Consider the following 20098-nt stretch of genomic DNA (forward strand, 5'->3'; position numbering starts at 1 on the left):
CATTTTGTCATCTCTTTGTCTCCATATTGTTGCATTCTTGGTTATGAGTTGGTAGGGTGGTGTGACCCTTCATCAATATGGTATGCCAATGCAACTCTATTGACAAGCTAATATGACTAAGATGAACCTCCACTTGTGAAATTAGAACATTTCGAGATCATATGACCCACTTACTAAAAAAGTCAGTTTCTATAAATAGTAACTTTGTACTGAAACAACCCTTATTGTAAATGACAAAATAGAAATGATTTTTTGAGTGATGCAAGATTGAACTTATACCCATGATGCTCCTGCATCAACTTTCCACCAAGGACCATAATTTTACAATGGTGGAAAGTGTCCCAAATTATATTGAAGCATTTAAACCCTAGGTTAGTATGAGTTTCTTGACTATTGATACAAAAATACTTGGATCTCTTGACACAAATAAGGTTACGACTTCAAACTAAAAGCTTTAGAAATTTATTTTACTCCTCTACACAACCATGATAAGAATCCAATGTCAAAGATTCATAGAAGATTGTACACATATATAAATAACACATAAAACTAGGAAAAAATCATCTCACTTGACAAATTCACATTTCCTTATCAAATTCTACTTGGAAACATTATGTATGGATTGAAAATGATCTAAAACATCCTAATAATCATGTGCTACCCTTACTAGACATCTACCAACCCCTTTGACCAAGGTATACAAGATGGCATATAAAGTACCAATTAGGACAATGACCTTACAAAATGGGTCCATTGCATATGAAAACCTTTCCCAAAGTTCCACTTTATAATTAGACACATAAAAACATAGAAAATAACCACAATTAGGTCCTTATTACATCAACAACCAAAAGGGTGCCACTGCCTCACTATATATACTCACCTCATTGTAAAACAAGAAAAGAAGAATTCCAATCCTTGAAAAAGAGAAGGAGAACAAGATGGTTATCCAATAAAGCATTAGAGCCCCTCTTCTCCCTTGTAAGTCCTTTCTGGGAGAACTAGACTTGATGTAATCATTTTTTCATCTATGTAATCATAAAGACTAATATTGTGCCTTAAGTTGTGATCATGTCCTAGAATTATGGATAAGGTTAATTGTGCATTTGGCCCTTTGGTTTATTCTATGGTTCGATTCACTTTTTGTAATTTATGTGCCATTAAAACTTCAATCTAGCTTTAGCGATGCTTATTTATAGATAGATTATGTTCGGGTTGCTTCTTTGTTCATGAAATTGTCATTGCATTCTTTACTTAGCTTTCTATAAGCATATGAGTGTATATGATGGTTGGTCTGCACAAGCATTGTGGTTTGTACTATGAAAACACCTATGCTTCAAAGCCTTGGAATGTTTCTGAATCTAGTGAAACATCTCTTGCAATTTCATCTTTTTCCAAATCTTCTCTCCATCCGAAGCACAAAGAGCTAACTTCTAAAATATTGGAGGTTTCACAATAGTACGCAATTGGGTCCCCACCACTATTGCGACTTCACATATATTTGTTATGCCTCACCAAAGGCAACTTTGGGTTGTAAGGCAATTGTACAGTCTGAGTTGGCCTAGTGGTGGAGAACTTGTACTCCTGAAAGAGAGGTCACAAGTTCAAATCCCACTGGGGGTAGGGTATGTACGCCTCGTTCGTAGTGCCAAGCACCTCTCGAAAAAGAGTATGAGGTAGTCTCATATCACTGTCACCATATGTAAACCCAAAAACTATGGCATAGTGTTGTGGACTATAAAACCACCTTATCTTATCTTATCTTTAATCGTTAATAGGGAATATTACCTCTATTTGGCAAAGGGACTTAGATTGCCTCCCATAATTGTATGTAAAAGATAAAAAAAGAAATCAAGAAAGCATCCTAGAATGAGGATACACCTCATATTCATTTTAAGATGCCATTTTAGAGTGTTCTTCTTATGCACGTTGTAAGCTTTTGGGATGAACCTATATGAAATAGTTGGGATATGATTGAATGAATAATAAAAAATGTTTGTAAACACAATAATATATCTTCAAATTATGCAAAACATGTGATTAGTTAAATCACAATCGAGTGGAATGAGTGAAATTTAATCAAATTTGAATGTAATTTTTTAAATGGAAACATGCCATCATACATAGATTTCAACATCTCTATTTTGATATAGTGGATTGCAATAATTTGAGTAAGCATACATCTAGACTACAAGCCTCCTTTGACTACGCATCCTAGTGCAAGAGGATCTATTTCATTAAATTTACCAAGGTTAGAACCTAAACAAATGCACCTCTCAAGGTTTGAAACTTACATACCATCAACCTGACCAATTAAGCTACAACCCTTTGACAAATTTGAATACAAAAATTAAAATTTTAGGAATCAAGTTCATGACTACAAAGTTATGTTGACATTTTATAAAAATAGCTTTCCCATAGATATGATCATATTAAACAAGGAAACAATGTGTCTAGTTCCTGCCTATAGTAGTTTAGTAGTTTTGATTTGTGTTGTAGATAGTAGTTTTGAGTTTTGTTGAGTTTGATCAAAAGAAGTATTATTCATGTAAATTGTTGTTTAAGAATTAAAATAAATGTTATAGATTTTGTTATAGTAGGTACCAAATATTAACGATAGATTTATTTTATGAACATGCTAGATAAATAATTTCTTCAAGATTATGGAAAAAGTCAACATAAGTTAAAACTACATACTCACCAAAAAGATGCTGAAAAATAAAATGTTAAAAATTTGAACAAAAAGTCTAGAGCTACATTTTCTTTCAAAACTTTATAGTTCCAAAAAGTAGTTGAACAATAAATTATTCTCTTTGGACAAACATATGAAAAAGTTGAACTCCCTACAATAGCAAAAACAACCAATCAAAGTGTAATAAATATCTTGTGTTGAATTATTTTTCATGCAATAAATATGCAAACTTTATAACTCAAAAAATATTTGAATAATAAATTGTTCTAATTGGACAAATAAATTAAAAGGTTGAAGTGCATTAAATGCTATAGTTTCCTTCCTATGACAAGAACTTAAAACACACACACACACACACAAGAAAAATATGCAGAGGAAACCAACTAATTCTAGTCAATATAACAGAATGAGTTCATACATGCTTTCCAGCTACTAATTTTTTTGTGGTTGTTATTTGTCATGATGTAATGAACCCTTGTAGCTATATGGTGTTAAATGATAGTGATGTTGGCTGCTCGTCTTTAGCCATTCATTGTAAAAATTAATTTTTTTGTGTATCTCTTCATATTCAATAAAATAAAATAAAAAATGAGTCTAATGTGAATATACATGCATTTCAACTTTTTAAAGCAAAAGTAAACATTAAAAAAGTCTCATATGCATATTTTACCACTATGATATCTTTAGTCTTTAATTTTCTTTAATATTCTCTTACCATAAAAAATGGTTTCATATGCATAGTCCTTAACAATGGTTTCGACTTCCATATGCATAATTTATCATTATAATATAATATATCTCGTCCTTAATTTTCTGCAACATTATTTTTTTAAGAATATAAACTAAAAAGTACTTTGAAGTAAAAATCACACCGACTGCATAACGACAAAGTTTGTGGTTGGATAAAATTGTCGGGTTTTGCTTGGTCAAGACATTGATGAGTGGATTGTTGTCGTCTTCATTATTTCAAAATTTCACAACTCTTTTTAAAGCAAGTGGGTACCTTTCCTTGATTTTACAAAGCGACTTTCTATCTAATTCAGCACAAGTTTCTTTCCACGTCTTCCAAGGCAGGCATATAGACTTTAAGAGGAAAATTACCAACTACTTTGATTTTGGCGTTTCCCTCTTTTTCCTTGGACACTAGGACACTAGGCCTATAGGGAGTACATTGTAGATAAAGTATAAGTTTTATATTTTACAAAGTATTTTTAGATATATGATTTGACTCACCATTAAGATTACAAGCCTATAGTTTGTTGGATTGTAAGAGCTTCCAAATTGGTGTGTCACTTTCTCCCATCCCAAAACTTAAAAAAATATATAGTGAATTTTGAGAAATGATGTGGATGTAAAATGGATCGGGGAACAAGAATATCAGGATTAAAATGTTTAAAAAAGGAACCACCATTTCAATAATGATTTCTAAAACAAATTAATTATTATTTAAATTATTTAATTTTTTTTTAAAAATTGAATAAAGCGAAAGAATAATATACATAATGGCAATCCATTGTTCTAATAGCTCATACAGTGAATAATACACTGAACAATAAGATCAGACCAAAAGAAACATTTACAAAGACATTATAGACTGAATTTTAACATTCGTTGAAGCTCCTTTGAGAAAAATACTTCTTTTTTGAATATTAAATAATATTTGGAAGAGAATCTTGATCAAATAGTCTACCAAACAATTTCTTTTCATCTTCCACTAAGATTTAAATAATAATATATGTTATAAAGACTGCCCCTGCAAAACCAATGGCATGTAAACAATCTCCATAAAGTGCGGAAAATTCAACGCCAGTCAAAGTTGAGAAATATTGACCAGTTAACAATAGTTGATTAACTATCATTAACTTAACAAAAATGATACATATGTATGCTCAAATCTAAAAGAAATTATAATTTCGTTACTAGAATACCACGACTTACCGATTATGTTGACCATTTCAACAAAAGCTCTAGAACCTATCTTAGAACACAAGGGAGAAAATGTTGTAGGAGTGCTTTACCACCCTACCACGAAGCTATTAAGCTTCCCTGGAATCTTTCCTGATATGAAAGATACCCAGCCCAACATCAAGGAAGTCTAAACAAGCAAAACTGGGAGGAGAGTAATAAAGTACGTGCTACATGATACATTCACATTCTATCATCAATATAAAATATTGACATCTTCAATAACATGTCTTCTAAATCTAAGGTTGTTTCATACATAGAAAAGTTAATCAAAGGATTTTCACTCAATGGTTCTCTCATCATGATCCAAATTTGTATTCTTCACATATTAAAAATTGAACAAGATTCTTTATGAACTATCTACATATAGTCATACAATTTATTACATGTTTACTAAAATCATGAACATTTATTAAATACAAATGAATGCACTCAAACAATAGGTATTATTGCATACAAACTTACGCATGGACATTCACAGTATGACTTGGTCGCTAAGAACAATTGTATTGTTTTCTCTTTGCCATGCTTATATCTTTTTCTAATATGCATACAAATCTCAACCTTTGTATCCACAGTCGACCAATCAGAAGACACATTTCTAAAGAAAGAAGTAACTTCTTTATAATTCACCATTCCATTGTCACATAAGCTGATGGTTTATGTAATCATTATTTCAATTACTGCCATTACAAATTTCATATAGATAAAATATACCAAGTGTAACTACATAACACTTTTACACATGACACCTTATTCAAGCATAGATTTCCACACTGGGATATTACTAATTGGTTATTGTCAACCATTTTCAAAATAAAAGTAATGAATTAAACATTAAACACAATGCTTAACTATTTCTTTCATGTAGACACAATTAAACATCACACTGTATATACACATCTAATAGAATGATTCACAATACTAATTGAATCGTTGATTCTATTTAAAATTTAAAATTTGTACATAGTAAGATCAAAATATGACCAATTTCATTGTACAAGAGTGTAAGAAGAGAATCATTGGAAGTAGATTGTTTCTCAAAAACAAACAATTGGGAGTGCAATGAGTCATAATCATAGATTATACACGATTGTCACACTCAACTTCACAACTTCCTAAACTATAGCAATACCAAAATATGAAGTTTGTACATAAAAAAATGAACTGACAACACACGATACAAGAATCTTAATGAGATTGGGAGCTCCTTTGGCCTAAGCTAATTTTGGACCAATAAAGAAGAGGATCTTCAAAGTGACTTAATAGTTTGTAATGATTATTTTGTTTGGCTGATAATGTAACAAGGTTCTCATCTATTCAGGATATAGGTAAACTATTTATATCCTACTTTGTGATATGACATTAAATTAGAGGAAAATTTGTACTCAATTTATAGTGTTGATACTTGCTAAGGATCTAGCAAGACTAGCAAGTTGTTATCTCAAGCACCTACATCAATTCTTTTGATTAAACTTGGGGCTAATTACTACAAGAATGCATAAGACAAGGGAGAAACTTTTAAATCATAATTTCAGCATGTAGAGTCATTTAATAGTGTACAAACATAGGGGTGGGCACCATAAAAAGCAAATGGGAAAAAGTTGGCACTAAAATGATGTCATTGGTGTTCACATGCGACCCAACTTATATGGCGCACAAGGTACACATGATCAAAGATAAATACCAATACACTCTTAAAGAAAAGTATTTCATAAATAATGTGCATTATGTTTATTTCTCCTAGTACATGGTTTGGTTGAAGATATAACTTAAACAATGGAACGATAAAACAATCAAGGTCTAAAATGCTTAGGTTTGAGAGAACAAATTTAGCAAGAGAGTATAGAATACATTGCATGGTTGAAATGATGGAACATGAATTGCCTGAAGAGATGCAACTTTTAGTGAAGATGTGACACGAGCTATGCTAAGGAAGGCTACAACAAGAAAGAAGATCAACAACGTGAGCAACTCAGTTCTAGGTTCAGTCCCCACAGTAGGATGATGGTAGAATACATAGTCATTAAGGTCTCAATCCTTAGTAAAACAACATAGCTTCTATGCCTGACAGTTCACAACACATCTTCCAATTTGTGTAATGGTTACAAGCGTTCTATTTGAGACATGATGCATAGAGGAGCTACCATTTATTTAGGTGTGGTTCATAATGACAAAATAATTGACCATAAATTTGCAAACAAGGGCTAATTTGTTATAGTAAAACCTCCTCTAAACTAACACAACCAAGCAACAAAGAAGTGGTGAAACCCACCCCAAGGATCATTTTTCCATGCACTTCCAAGAGAGCACGTAAATTTCTAAATCTCAGACTAAAACACTGTGTCTTTGTATCATCTATTTAAGAGCTAATTTCAATGAATAGAACTATTTGAAGATTTCTTTATCCTATACAAGATATGACATAGTCAAGATCCCTACAGGCAAGTTTCCTAGATTACTTCTACAAATCCACGAAGTTCACAATCATTAAAATCTACACACTTGGTTATGCAAGGCTGCAAATATAGAAAGAACCTGGACGTATAATAGCTTTGTTCTTCCAATTCGGCTTCTCCCTGCTTCCTTCCAACTGCCTCCTAATATCTCCTTCTCTTTTTTCCACCCCCTCCCAAAGATTTAGTTTCTCCAAAGTTTAAAATCCTTTTTCCCCTCACGCTAGTGAGGTTGTGCCTCTTTAATTTCCTTGCTAGTTCCCATGGTTTTTTTGGTTGAGTTTGATATTATTTTACTTATTAAAGAGCAATTTTTGGTATTCTTCACATTCTAAGTCCATTTTTAAAAGCTGCACATTGTATTTAGTTTAATTTATATTTTACTCATCAATTTTAATTAAAACACAAATAAATAATGTGGTTATCATTCCACGTGGCAACCAACACATTTTTTTCTTTTCAGGTAAATCAAAGTGGGTTGTGACATTTTTCCTCCCTCTCTTAAAGTCTATCTTATGGTTACAAATATTAAATGTTGTATATAAGTTGAACATTGTCAATGATGAGATAACAAGTCCTAAATAAGGAAACTTGCACTAATTATTGTGGAGTCCACCCACACCTTTATGAAAATGCTATGATGATATGTTACATTCATGTAAGTGTTTTTCATTGATGTCAACATAGCAATTTTCTATGGTATTTGAAAAAAGAACAACAGAAAGATCAAGTTGGTACAGACAGATCATGAAGTACATTCAGTAGTGAGGTTAAAGGGAGATACTACTAAGTGTCTAGTCTATGTAGCTAATCTCAGAAGCAAATGATATTAAGTCTAGAAGAAGTTATGCAAGTTTTGGCAAAGAGTGTTCTAAGATAGAGTTTACAGAGGCATGTTCTGGTAAACTTGTTATATCTCTTAGCAGATTTTTTATTTTGAGAAGCCAAAGTTAAAGATGTGAAGAAGACATGTTGATGATGATGTGGTTAAGTTCACTCATCATAATGTTACATGTATGGAAACATATGCAAGTTGCAAGGAGAAAGATTAATGTTATCGCTAAGTGTAATGTGTTCTTAATGTGGTCCTATAATAATTAATTTAGAAGGTGTAACAACCGATTCAGGGAATTGTTTTATGGATTTGATATAAAGGAAGGACATTTTCCTTTATCATAAGAGTAGATGTATGGATGAATTCAAATGATTGTAAGAAACGCAAAGAGTGGAATGCCAAGTTGAGTAGAGCAGGGCGAAAGTGAAGGAAACTTCATTGCCAAGGGTTTATTGTGTGATCTGAAGTTGGATACTTGGATCCGAGGTTTGTGACCTAGTCTACAAGGTCTGATAGTGATTGGTCCGGTTGACAGGACAAAGGAAAGAAGTTAAAGTATAATATATACAATTATTCTACAAGGAATAACTGACAGATTCGTTGGACAATGAGTTCGATGATCTTTCCCCAAAAACTATTTGGATAGTGGATCCTTCTATTTTCTACAGCTCCTAACAGGGTTGGAATCTCCTAACAGGGATTCAAAGTCTCCTAACAGGGACTCATATGTACTAAATGTTCTAATAGACTCCTAACATGGTCCATCCTCTAATACAAAATATTTATATTAGTACATCATCTTGCAAACATCATTCCCACTGAGGTTTTCCCTTTGATCAAGGGTTTTTCTAGTTAACATATCTGGTGTAATTGTCTATGTCCATCTTATTATGGTTGTTGTTTATTTTGATTGAATGGATAAGATTTTTTAAGGTTGATAAATGTTTTAATTGTTGAATAATTGATTCAACCCCCCACCACCCCCCCCTAGTGGCCAATGGGTAGCATCTAGCTATAAGGTTACCCAATTAGAGATGTAAGAAAGCCTTTCTAATGGCTATAAGAATAGCACCAACAAGATTCTAAATGGTGGTGTTTCTAGGGATATCCCTAGAAGGTGAAGAGGGTGAGAATTAATATTTCAAGCCTTAAGCCTTTCAACTATGTCTATAATGGAAGTCTGTAACCTTGATCTTTGTAGCCTTTGGCACCTTTTGGTTGAATAAAACTATTAAGGCTCCATTTAGATAACTAATTCTATTCCTACAACTCTAGTATTTACGTATTTATGTTGAGTTATCTGACCTACCTCTTGTTAGTGTAAATAATTATTATTTACACTTAGGATAAATGCATTATTTTATTATTTCTTAGATTAGACAACTAAGAGTTTGCATACTCATATGAGTTTTCATATTGACAACACTAGAGTAAGCAACTCCAATTTAGCACATGGTGTCTACAACACTAGAGTTTGCATAATCAATTGAGTTGTCATATTGACAACACAGTTGTTTGCATTATTATTTTAGCACATGGTGTCTACAACATAATTGTATGTGCTACACCTTTGTAGGCTTATCTTCTCATCATCAGACTAACTCCTATGCTTAATGGAGGATAACCCACACTTGGTAGACATGTGCCTGGTTGTAAGACTTATCATATTGCTAACTCCTAGACATTCTAGATGCATCATAGAGGCCTTTACATATAGGCACCTCTAGTGTACTATACAATGAATTGAATATCATATTGTTATTTTGATCATACTCTATTGCTCTATTTGTGCTAGTTATTGTGCTTCTTGGTCTTGGGTGAATTTTGCCCTAAGGAAAATTCTTACATGGTATCAGCGCTATAGAGGCGTCATTTCATAGCCACTGGAGACCGATCTTGCTTCACCACTCTGAGGACACCTCGACCCAGATCCAGAGTATCTATAGATATTGGGAGTGTCTAGAGCCAAAGCGAACCTCACCATTGTGTCTAGAGTGTCGATTTGGTGAAAATTGACTATAAATACACCTATATTGGGCAATAGTTGAATTTGAGGAATTTGTTTTGCAAACTAACATCCAAAGGCCCTATTTGCAAATTTGGTATGGTCATTTATTAGATTTGTTAATTTATTTTCCAAATCTGAATTTTTCTTTGCAATTTTGAATTTGAATTTTCAGAGCAATTTTTCAAAAAAAATTTAGGCTTGCAAAGAATTTTTTTTTGCAAGAATCGGGTGGTGAAACCTCGGCCCCTACAGAGAATATTCATAGGGAATATTCTAATTTATGGTTGGCACATTACAACTCTGAGCATTCATCAACAACAACCACATTTCTTTCAAAACGCACGATGGCTTTCACTTTTGTGTGACCTTCTGACATTATTGCTTTTATATACCTTGTTGTTCCCACCCACGATGAATGTGAGACTAATAACCCCACATTGTTAGACTATCCAAGGTTCCCCACTGACATTAACTATATTTCCCAGCCCACTTGTGACTAGCCCCTCGTTGACATTCTCTTTTGTCGACTGCCACTATATGTTGGCAATTTCAAATACTCTAGCACTGTCTTCATTGTCTAGTCCTACAATGATTTCTCCTCCTGTAATACGTGGACATACATTCCCTAGCCATGCAATCTACTCTGCATACACCATGTGGAGACAATAAGGACAACCATGTAAGTGTCGATCTGACATAGGTGCCAAATTAGCCTTGCCATGTTAGGACCTGCTAGCTCCACAACTATACTCCACGTCAAATGACACCTCAGTGATAGGTCGTACCATTCGTACAGTGTTAACGTCATTGAGATGTCATCTACCACGTCAGCCAAGGGCTAATTTTTTGCTGATGTCAACAGACCCTATCATTCAATTTGATGATCATTTAACCGTCATTCAGAGGCCAAATAGAACTATTGCGATGGTTGTTTGGACGTCAAATTTAACCTTATGTTTTGCTGATCAGACCCCTCTCCAGTTTCATTTTTGATTTGAGAGTCTAACTTTGGGAGGCTACATCTCAGTCATTTGGGCTCCAAACCGATGAAATTTTTTTTTGATTTTGGGTAGAATTTCCTCAACTCTTTAGTGGTGCTATTCTTTTCTAGTTTTGGTTCACAGATTTGTTAGAAATTGTAGTTTTTAGTGATTGTACCTACCCAATCCTACATTTTGCAACTTCCACTACTACATTTGACCTCAATTTTTGACCATCAATTAAAAAGGTAAATGTTGGTCAGATTATAGAAGGAAAATTTTTATTTTTCTTAAATCTAAGCCCATGTTGGTCAAAATTTCGACCAACACAGGCTTAACTTCAAAATCAAAAATCATTTTCAATTTCATTAATATTCATGGAGCACGCAGGAAGGAGTTGGACCTGGAGCATGGTGTAGGGGTTTCCTTGAGTTTTCCTAAAATATTTAGAATATCTACACTTGAATTCATTCATAGCATACTGTGATGCAGTTACTCCACATGCCAGATGCTCAGGATGTTGTGGGTGTTCATAGGGAGCTCATGTTGTGTCTTGGTCTGCCTATAGGCTAGATGAGAGTGGTTTGCAAGGATCGGGGCAAAATCTTGTCACATTCTTGTGCTATAGGATCAGTGACTCTATGCTAAACTATAATTCCTTTTGATGGGCCCTTTGACTATATTCATGGCATGCAGGGCATCACATTTGTTATGCAAGATACGGGTGATGAACGCATTGGTAAGCTAAAGATTTTATTTTTACCATTAATGGGTATCCCCTCAAGGTCATGTCATGTGCGTAGCTTAGTCTTGTGATTTCTTTAGTTCTTCCCCCATTTTTTGGCTTTCTAAAATGTTTGGTGACTATATTTTGATTTTCTGCTACTTGTAATGCTTGATGATTATTTATCAATTTAGCCTTTTCTTGTTTGTATAAATCCAACGTCTTATGAGTTTCAACTGTCAAACTCTTCACACTCTCTTCCTTAGGTGTGACATTCTCCAAGATCTTCAATATCCTTTTTTGCAATTTTTGGCTACATGAGTGTGCGTGCGTGTGTGAAACTCTTGATGCAATATTTGAATCACAATACATATTTTGAGAACTCCTCTCTTGTCCATCCAAGTACCTATGCATTTGCTTGATGTTTTGCAAGTTTTCTCTCGCTTGAGAAGCTATCGTCTTGGCATAATTAGCTCTCTTTTCATCATTCATGTAGTTGTGGAGTCATTTCCTCATCTTTAGCACTATCCATTAGTTTTTGTGGTTCTTTGCTTGCCATAGATTCCTCAAAGAGTTCTCTCATATGCTTGTCTCTATCATCTTTTGAAAATTTTGTGTTTTTGTTTACTTATCTCCTTTCATTCCCTCTTTTTGGACCCATAATTGTCTTTTCCTACCTTCTACTATCTAAATTCCTTTTTATTTGCCTCAAGGTGATCTGAGCTGTCATATAACATCTATTTTGACTTACTTTCATCAGAGGGAATGCGCCTCTCACCAACAACAATCGACTGATGGGAGGATACCATGTTCTCAAAGTGTACAAGATAATCTTGACCTAATTTATCTTTAATAGATTTAAATCTCTTCAATTCCATTCTCAATCCATGATCGCTAAGAGGGAGTAAGAGCAATTTTAGGTTCTAAAGGAATTTGAATTTCACATGCATTTTTCTTCAGAGGACCATTTTGTAGTACAAAAAACCTGCTTTTTTGTTGAAATGAAAGAAGTTGCCACCTACAATAGATGTGAAAACCTTTATCATTTTAAGCTCATTCCTCATGCTTTTACTTTGCAATAGTAATTGTCTCATAATCTTCATGATTCCAAGTAGCCAATTCTTTTCTAATAGAAGAGGCACTTGAAAAAATGATTGCTTCCATTTCTTTAGAAGTGTCAAAAACCAATGCCTCCCCTTGTATCTTGTATGTTATTACCCTTATTTTTTGCATGTATAACTAAGCGTGTTCCTTCCATTCATTTTATAGCTTGATTCTTTTTTCTTCCATATTCAAATGAGGTTTTAGTTTTTTAACACATTCTTTGAACACTTTGTGGAATAATGTATATGTAGCATTGCTCGAAAATACATTTCCACCCTAAATGCACAAGTACTAGAAAGAGAAACAATTTAAGGGATGGGGAAACAATTGAAAATGTTTGCAAATCATCCCCGGTCATGCGAAAAAATCAAAAGCTATCCTAGAAACTAAGAAATAGTCAACATCGTTCCTAGAAACTGTTATCCATCCCTTGGAGGGCCTGGGATGGCTAAGTCATCCCCCAACAATCTCAAGGACGGACGACAGTTTCCAATAGCTAAAGGCTCTTTGAGATTATGGGCGCCCCCCAACCCTCCTTGCTCTTTGAAACTATCTACAGTCAATTGCATCTTTCATTGTGTCCTTGTCATAGGGGACTAGAGGTACCCAGATTCTCATTACCTTTCTTAAACAAGAGATAACCAACAATTTGATCTCCTCATCACGATGCCTCAAAATTTTTTGTTGTGTCAAGGTGGTTACTATAGGAGTCAGGTCTATATCTAACACTTTAGAGGATGAAGATGTCCCCTCAATGTGTATCAGGCATTATTCTACCCATTTAAGTGTGTTCAACGTATCACCTCTTGATTGTAATTGAGTACTAAGCTTGTTGCTTGCTTCATATAGTGATCTTGCCAATGGCTTGATGTCTTTTGATGCCATAATCAAGTTTTTCAACATTACCCAAAGCTGGCAAGTTCACTAGCTCCAGTACCACTATAATGTCTCTTCTAAGATTTTTTCTATCTTCTTAATCTAAGAATTATACTTATGAACTTGGGGGCTTTGATGGAAGGGTCTAATGGATTGATTGCTATGCAATGCTATGATCTTAGAGAACTTAATTCATGATTTAATTGGGAATGCAACTATACAATCTTCTTCTTCAATATAATATTAAATATGCAGTGGATCTAAGTTCTTGCGATCTACAAAGTATAATTTTTAGATCTTTATCAAGTAAGATCATTGTTCCTATTCCATCTTTATGATCATGTAATTGACTTGGTTTTGAACCTGATATGATTCAGAATATTTGTTGTTTTCTTGATATAGTCTTTGAATCACACAACCTTGATGCAGTTCTAGTTATTTCCTCCTTTATGCATGCGCCTTTAACCTTCCAATGGAACAAGCTATAACCCTGTGTGCACTAGGTAAATAAGCACTGCAGATATAGAGAAGTACATAACAAAACAAATATTTGAGCCCTTTGAAAGATCTTGTGATGACTAGCATAATGTGAGAGGTTGTGTCTCACTTCTAGAATCTTTGTAGTAAGTGATTAATTGATGCTCCTTCATTACAACTTAATTCATCATTAGTTAGTTAACTAGTGTGGATCAAGATTCTCCTTCTCTGACATTGCTCGGGTAGAGGAGAATCTCTTATTCAGGGTTCAATCCATAGTATTTCCTTTGCAGAGATGATGTAGAAGGCTGTGCAGCCAGTAGTATCCTATTTGACAGTGGTTGTGAGTTGATCCCTACGTTGACCAGTTTATTCCCTTCCTTGATAATGATCTAATTTTTGCTGACTAACTAAACTGAAAATGTCCTAGCCTACCACTATAAACATAAATACTACCTGCCAATTCATTAACTTCAATTAGTTAAGGTTGCTTCTTTTTAGTGGAGTGTTGCAACTTGCCTTAACAATTTAATTTATAAGTTGATGTCTTAATAATGCCCACCCTTTAATAAAATGCAATGGCTTATGTTTGAGGCAGCATGTTGTTTTAAGATCAAGTCAGCCTTCGTACAATGATTATCACCCAACTGCTGTCTTGTTCTATGACTTGGTGGCCTTGGGCTTTTCTCCTTTTTGCTGAGGTGTTAAGGTTAATTACATGAGGTCCAATCTCTTTGTAGCCCACATGGTACTAGATAGTATTTTGCACTAGTGTCACTAGTCACATAAAAAGTTTATTTGGTTTACTACAATTTATAGGGGGCTACCCAATTGGTGTAGTCTAAAAAAAAATTCATTTACATATATGCACATTGTTAGTATTTTGTTAGAGTTCCTTGTTACAATTTCATGGTCTATCTACCATTTGTATCTAACTGTTTGAATTTTTTATTTGGTTACTTCTATTGACAATAGAAATAGAATTGTGTTTACACTATTGAATTAGTGGCAGTGTATTCTTATTTTTACCAAATTCCTGGGCCTAAATAACCTATTGTTATAATTACTACGTTCTCTATGCAGTGAATATTAATGCTTGGAAGCTTTTACATTTTGAATCTTTTTCAGCTAATATTATGGCTGCAAAATAAACATGTTTTATTTGCATCTCAAATGTGAGAGAGCTACGATATATGTGTACAGAATCAAGAGAACAACTTCAAGGTTCCTTCTCCTACTTTGTGGAGATCTCAAACAAGATTAAACAAGATTTTGAGAAGACATACTAGGTAAAATTTTACTTCTCTGAATACTTGGCATCTATTTGCATCTAAATCAGTGAACAAGATGATATCTAAAGCCAGGGAACACAGTTTATTTGATAGTGTATTTTTGTAGACCAGGAGATCCATTGATACAACAAACACAAGGGAAATGGATCTTAATAGGGTTGATAGAACAACATTGACAGAGTACTTGTCATTGAAAAGTCACTATATTTGCATATATATGGCTAGGGTTATTGTAAATGAAATTGGTTCACTTAGAAATGAAGATGTCATACAATTCTTGTGCTACAGGATCAGTGACTCTATGCTAAACTATAATTCCTTTTGATGGGCCCTTTGACTATATTCATGGCATGTAGGGCATCACATTTGTTATGCAAGATACAAGTGATGAACGCACTAGTAAGCTAAATATTTTATTTTTACCATTAATTAGTATCCTCTAGTAAGTTATGCAATCTTATCATTACCATATTTCTTCCCTCGCAGCACAGGATTCATTGATTTTTTTGATCAAGTGGTTTGTGAGGTTCCCACAATACAAATATAGAGAATTTTACATCACAGGAGAGAGCTTATATGAAGGTTCTCTTTTACTTAAACCATCATTCAATTGCCCTTTGCACACAAATTTACAATGTTTACATATGTTGGCTGATAAAATTGTTCATTTAGATTTATCTTAGCCCATCATTCAATTTAGATTACTTGGTCTTTTGCATACAAGAATATATTTTATTGTATTGATTTTTTCAAATATATTTTTCAATTAGATCATCCATAGTGATTCATTGTTGAAATTGTTCTTCCTTTTCATAATGAATCATTGAATATGATCCAAACCATATTGCAAAAACTATTCTACATGAACACTAAAAACTACATACCAATTGATAAATACAATTTCAATTCCAATTTATGCAGGACATTAAATCCCACAACTTGCAAAGAAAATCTATGAGTACAACAAGAGACTCATTAAGCCCTTCATAAACCTCAAAGGATTCATGGTAAACACTCTTTGCTGCTTCCTTATTCTCATTACTTAGTTGAATAAGGGAGATTCTAAAGATCAGGTGAAACAAAAATATGAATATAACATGATTGCAGGTTGGCAATGTGATTACAGATGACTATTATGACAACTTGGGCACTGAAAATTACTGGTGGAGTCATGCCATGATATCTGATCAGACTTATCAATCCATTATCAGAAACTGCAATTTTAGACTGGAAGACATTGGTGCTACTTGTAACTCTTTCATCAACTATGCAATGAATCAGGAGTTGGGAAACATTGATCAATATAGTATTTATACTCCTCCTTGTGGCAAGTCTAGTGGAGATGGAAAAAGGTCATCTTTAAGATTTAAGAAAAGGGTATACAATTATTATATTTACATTTGTAGTCTCATCTTTTATGAAACTTCGTTTATAATTTTTTAGTTGTTTTTTATGGATCTGAATTGTTTCTAAAGTTATTTAAAAACAATCAAACATGATTGTATGATTGGTTTTAAATCTAGATATTTTAGATAACACTTAATTCATGATAATTTTATACATTTTAGAAGCATAAAGATGACATTTTTTTACAATTTCACTCAATAGTTTCTTATGAGAGGTTATGATCCTTGCACTGAAAGTTATGCTGAGAAATAGTACAATAGAGCGGATGTGCAGAAAGCTCTTCATGCCAATATTACAGGGATTCCATATAATTGGATTGTGTGCAGGTGGTCATTCAATTTCTACTTATTTTTATTTTCATAAACATTAATAAAAATTAATCAATATTTTTTGGATTATATAGATCTTATTAGTAACATTTCAAATAGAATTTTATGATCTATTAGATATAGATGGAAGAGAACATCATTAAGTTCAAAAAATAATAATTGAGGAAAGGTATTAATGGTGGCTCTTGGTTCAATAAAGGTTCACTTAATGTCAAATACACTACCTATTCACTTAGATAATCTTTTATGTATCAATATTTGATCATATATGTGCTCGTAGTTGATCTTTTTTTTTTTTTTTTTTTTTTGTGGTTTTATCTTTTTTCTTCTTGATTGATCCATTTGTGCACCACTCTTGGAAACTTGAGAACTACTACTAGGATATTGGTGCACCATTATTGAGACATTTGTCCACAAGTACTTGATTTTGGGTGAAATGTTATTGGCTCCATAGAGATCAATGTATAGCTTGACACTTTGAAATGACCTTTTCTTAACCTGTGTACCTAAAGACTCCTACAATGTGCATTGTTAATATTGAAAAGCTGAAGTCAACATAAAGATAATACCCAAAAAATAGTTTAATATGAATATTACTTAAGAGATATATGTGTGTGATGTTAGCTATAACTATTATTAATGTCTCTTTCCTATAAACATAAGAAATTGTAAATGAGTTTACTTAAAATTTCTAATTTACCAAAGGGTTGTAGTTTACTTGGTTGAACACATTTGATGAAGATGATGGTAAGAAGAGATAATGGCATCCACCAAGATTCAGTCCTCCAAAAAAGAAAATTGTTTAACTTGTAGATAACTACCAATAGTTTCTTATCAATTAACCATTGCAATTATGTTGCTAATTCCTAATAACCTAAGCAGAAATGTCTCCATTAAAAAAAGATTTAAAAATTTCCCAATTTAAAAGTTAGAAAATGTAGAATTGGTTTAAATTTTTTCATGATAATAGTTATATTCAATCTTGGACTTTCCTGAGAAAAGTGTGTAATAATTGGAGCTTTTCATTTTGCACTTGTAGTGACGTTCTCATACGTAACTGGAAGGATGTAGACTTCTCTATGCTACCAACCTATAAAGAGCTCATTGAAGCTTTCAAACTTAGGATTTGGATGTACAGGTTTGTTTATACTATTTTTTCTTATTGATTTGCATTGTTATCTTATCTTAAATTGTTTATACTTTTATCCTATTGTTGTCTTAAATGGTTATAACTCATTTCCTCCTGATCTCTATAAAATTACTCCTTGCAAATAGACTCCATTAGTGACAATTGTCATAACATTCCATTGTTTCTTATATTAGAGTTTGAAAAAATATATAGGTTTAGGGAGTTGTGTTTTAGAAGGAGCCTGTTATTGCTTCTTGATTCTACTTATTTGGTTGATGAGTACTACACCTAAAAAGAAAAAGAGAAGGTGCAGAAAGAATGTGCATGTTGCAGATTACAAAGGGATGTGGGAGTAGATGAATTACATGTTGGAGAAGGTAGATTCACACATGGATTAGCATATGAAGAAGGAGAGAATAGTCTTGAAGAGTTTTAGGAGGCAAGAGGACACAAGGTGTCTACAAGAAAAATACAAGTGCATGAAGAAGAAGAGGACATTTCAAGGACATGGAGATACATTTTCTAATGTTTGTTTTGCAGGTACATAGTTTCCCAGGGATTGGGAAACATTTGAAGTTAGGGAGTTCGGTGCAAGGGCACCCAATGGACACAGGAAAGTATAGGGTACACCAGGAGCTATGAAGGAGACCATGAAGGTACCAAGGGAAATCAATGCCTAATGAAGACATTTCAAGTAATTTGATGATGAATTATGGCTATTGAAGCCATCAAATTGTAAAAGAAATAAGAAATTGTCAAAATTGTAAGGTATTGCTAAGAATGGGCAAAATGGCACAAGTGAAGTGTCAAGAGTCAATCAATGTGATGTAAGGGATAGAGTGTCCTAGGAAGAGTTATAGGTTGATGGAAATAAATAATATTGTTTACATAATGTAATAAGGCTATAAATGGTGTAAAATGAACTAAAAGTGCAAGATCTTGTAAATTGCCAATGTTGGCAACATAAGCCAAATTAGGCTTGAATGGGGTTAATTAAGGTCATAGGTGTTTAAAGATCTTTTATAAGTCTTTAGGGATGATATACAAAGTTTCATAAGTCCTTAGTCTTGAAAAATCATAAAGGATCACAAAACAAATAATGATTGTTGTTCCAAAGTTATAAAAAACTGTTTGTTACTGTCATATGACAGTTATGAGGGACAGTTGGCAACCAAAGAGGGTCTTTGAGTCAGTTTTGGGAGTTAGATTAGTGGGAAAAATGTGGAAAGAAATTTCTTGTATAAGACTCAACAGGTGGTAAACGAATGGAAGTGAATGTACCAAGAGAAAACAATAAAAGGAATTCTGTAATTTATTGTCACAAAGACAATCTACTGTTTTATGATTTAGTTTGGTGAATAATAAGTTTCTTTGTGTTCAAAGCTACTACTTTTCTTTCCTTAGAAGGACTGTCATGATTTTCTAAGTATGCTTCAATCTTGTTTATAGATCTTGGCAAGTTCTTTTAACAAAACTATTTCAAATTCTCTGCTGTCTGTCATAGAAGACATGACAGTCACTTAATAGTTTTGAAAGTAAATGAAATAATACCTCTCCTACTATTTGTTTATCACTGTAACTTGTGGGAGAGGATTAAAATGTGTTTAATATGTATGTTTACTATGAAATGAGTGCAAGTCTCTGAGAAGATAGAGAAGAATAGAAAGGAGCAGTGTGACTGATGAACAAAAACAATGAGGGTGCATTTGGGAAGCACCATATGGTGAAAAGAAAGAACTGAGGGTTGGAGTGATTAGATAAGTGTTGTAAACAATTGAAGGTGTGTATTTTAAAGTGTCTAAACCTTCTAAATGGTTTGAATGT

General features: G+C 33.3%; 1 pseudogene; it reads left to right on the forward strand.

The window, feature by feature from the left end:
- Positions 1 to 18916, forward strand: part of LOC149553967 (serine carboxypeptidase 24-like) — a 34392-nt pseudogene extending 15476 nt beyond the window's left edge.
- Positions 18917 to 20098: the final 1182 nt, after the last annotated feature.

Source organism: Cupressus sempervirens, chromosome 6 (genome assembly GCF_028749045.1).
Source record: "Cupressus sempervirens isolate cs-2001-9-10 chromosome 6, ASM2874904v1, whole genome shotgun sequence".
Classification (NCBI taxonomy): domain Eukaryota; kingdom Viridiplantae; phylum Streptophyta; class Pinopsida; order Cupressales; family Cupressaceae; genus Cupressus; species Cupressus sempervirens.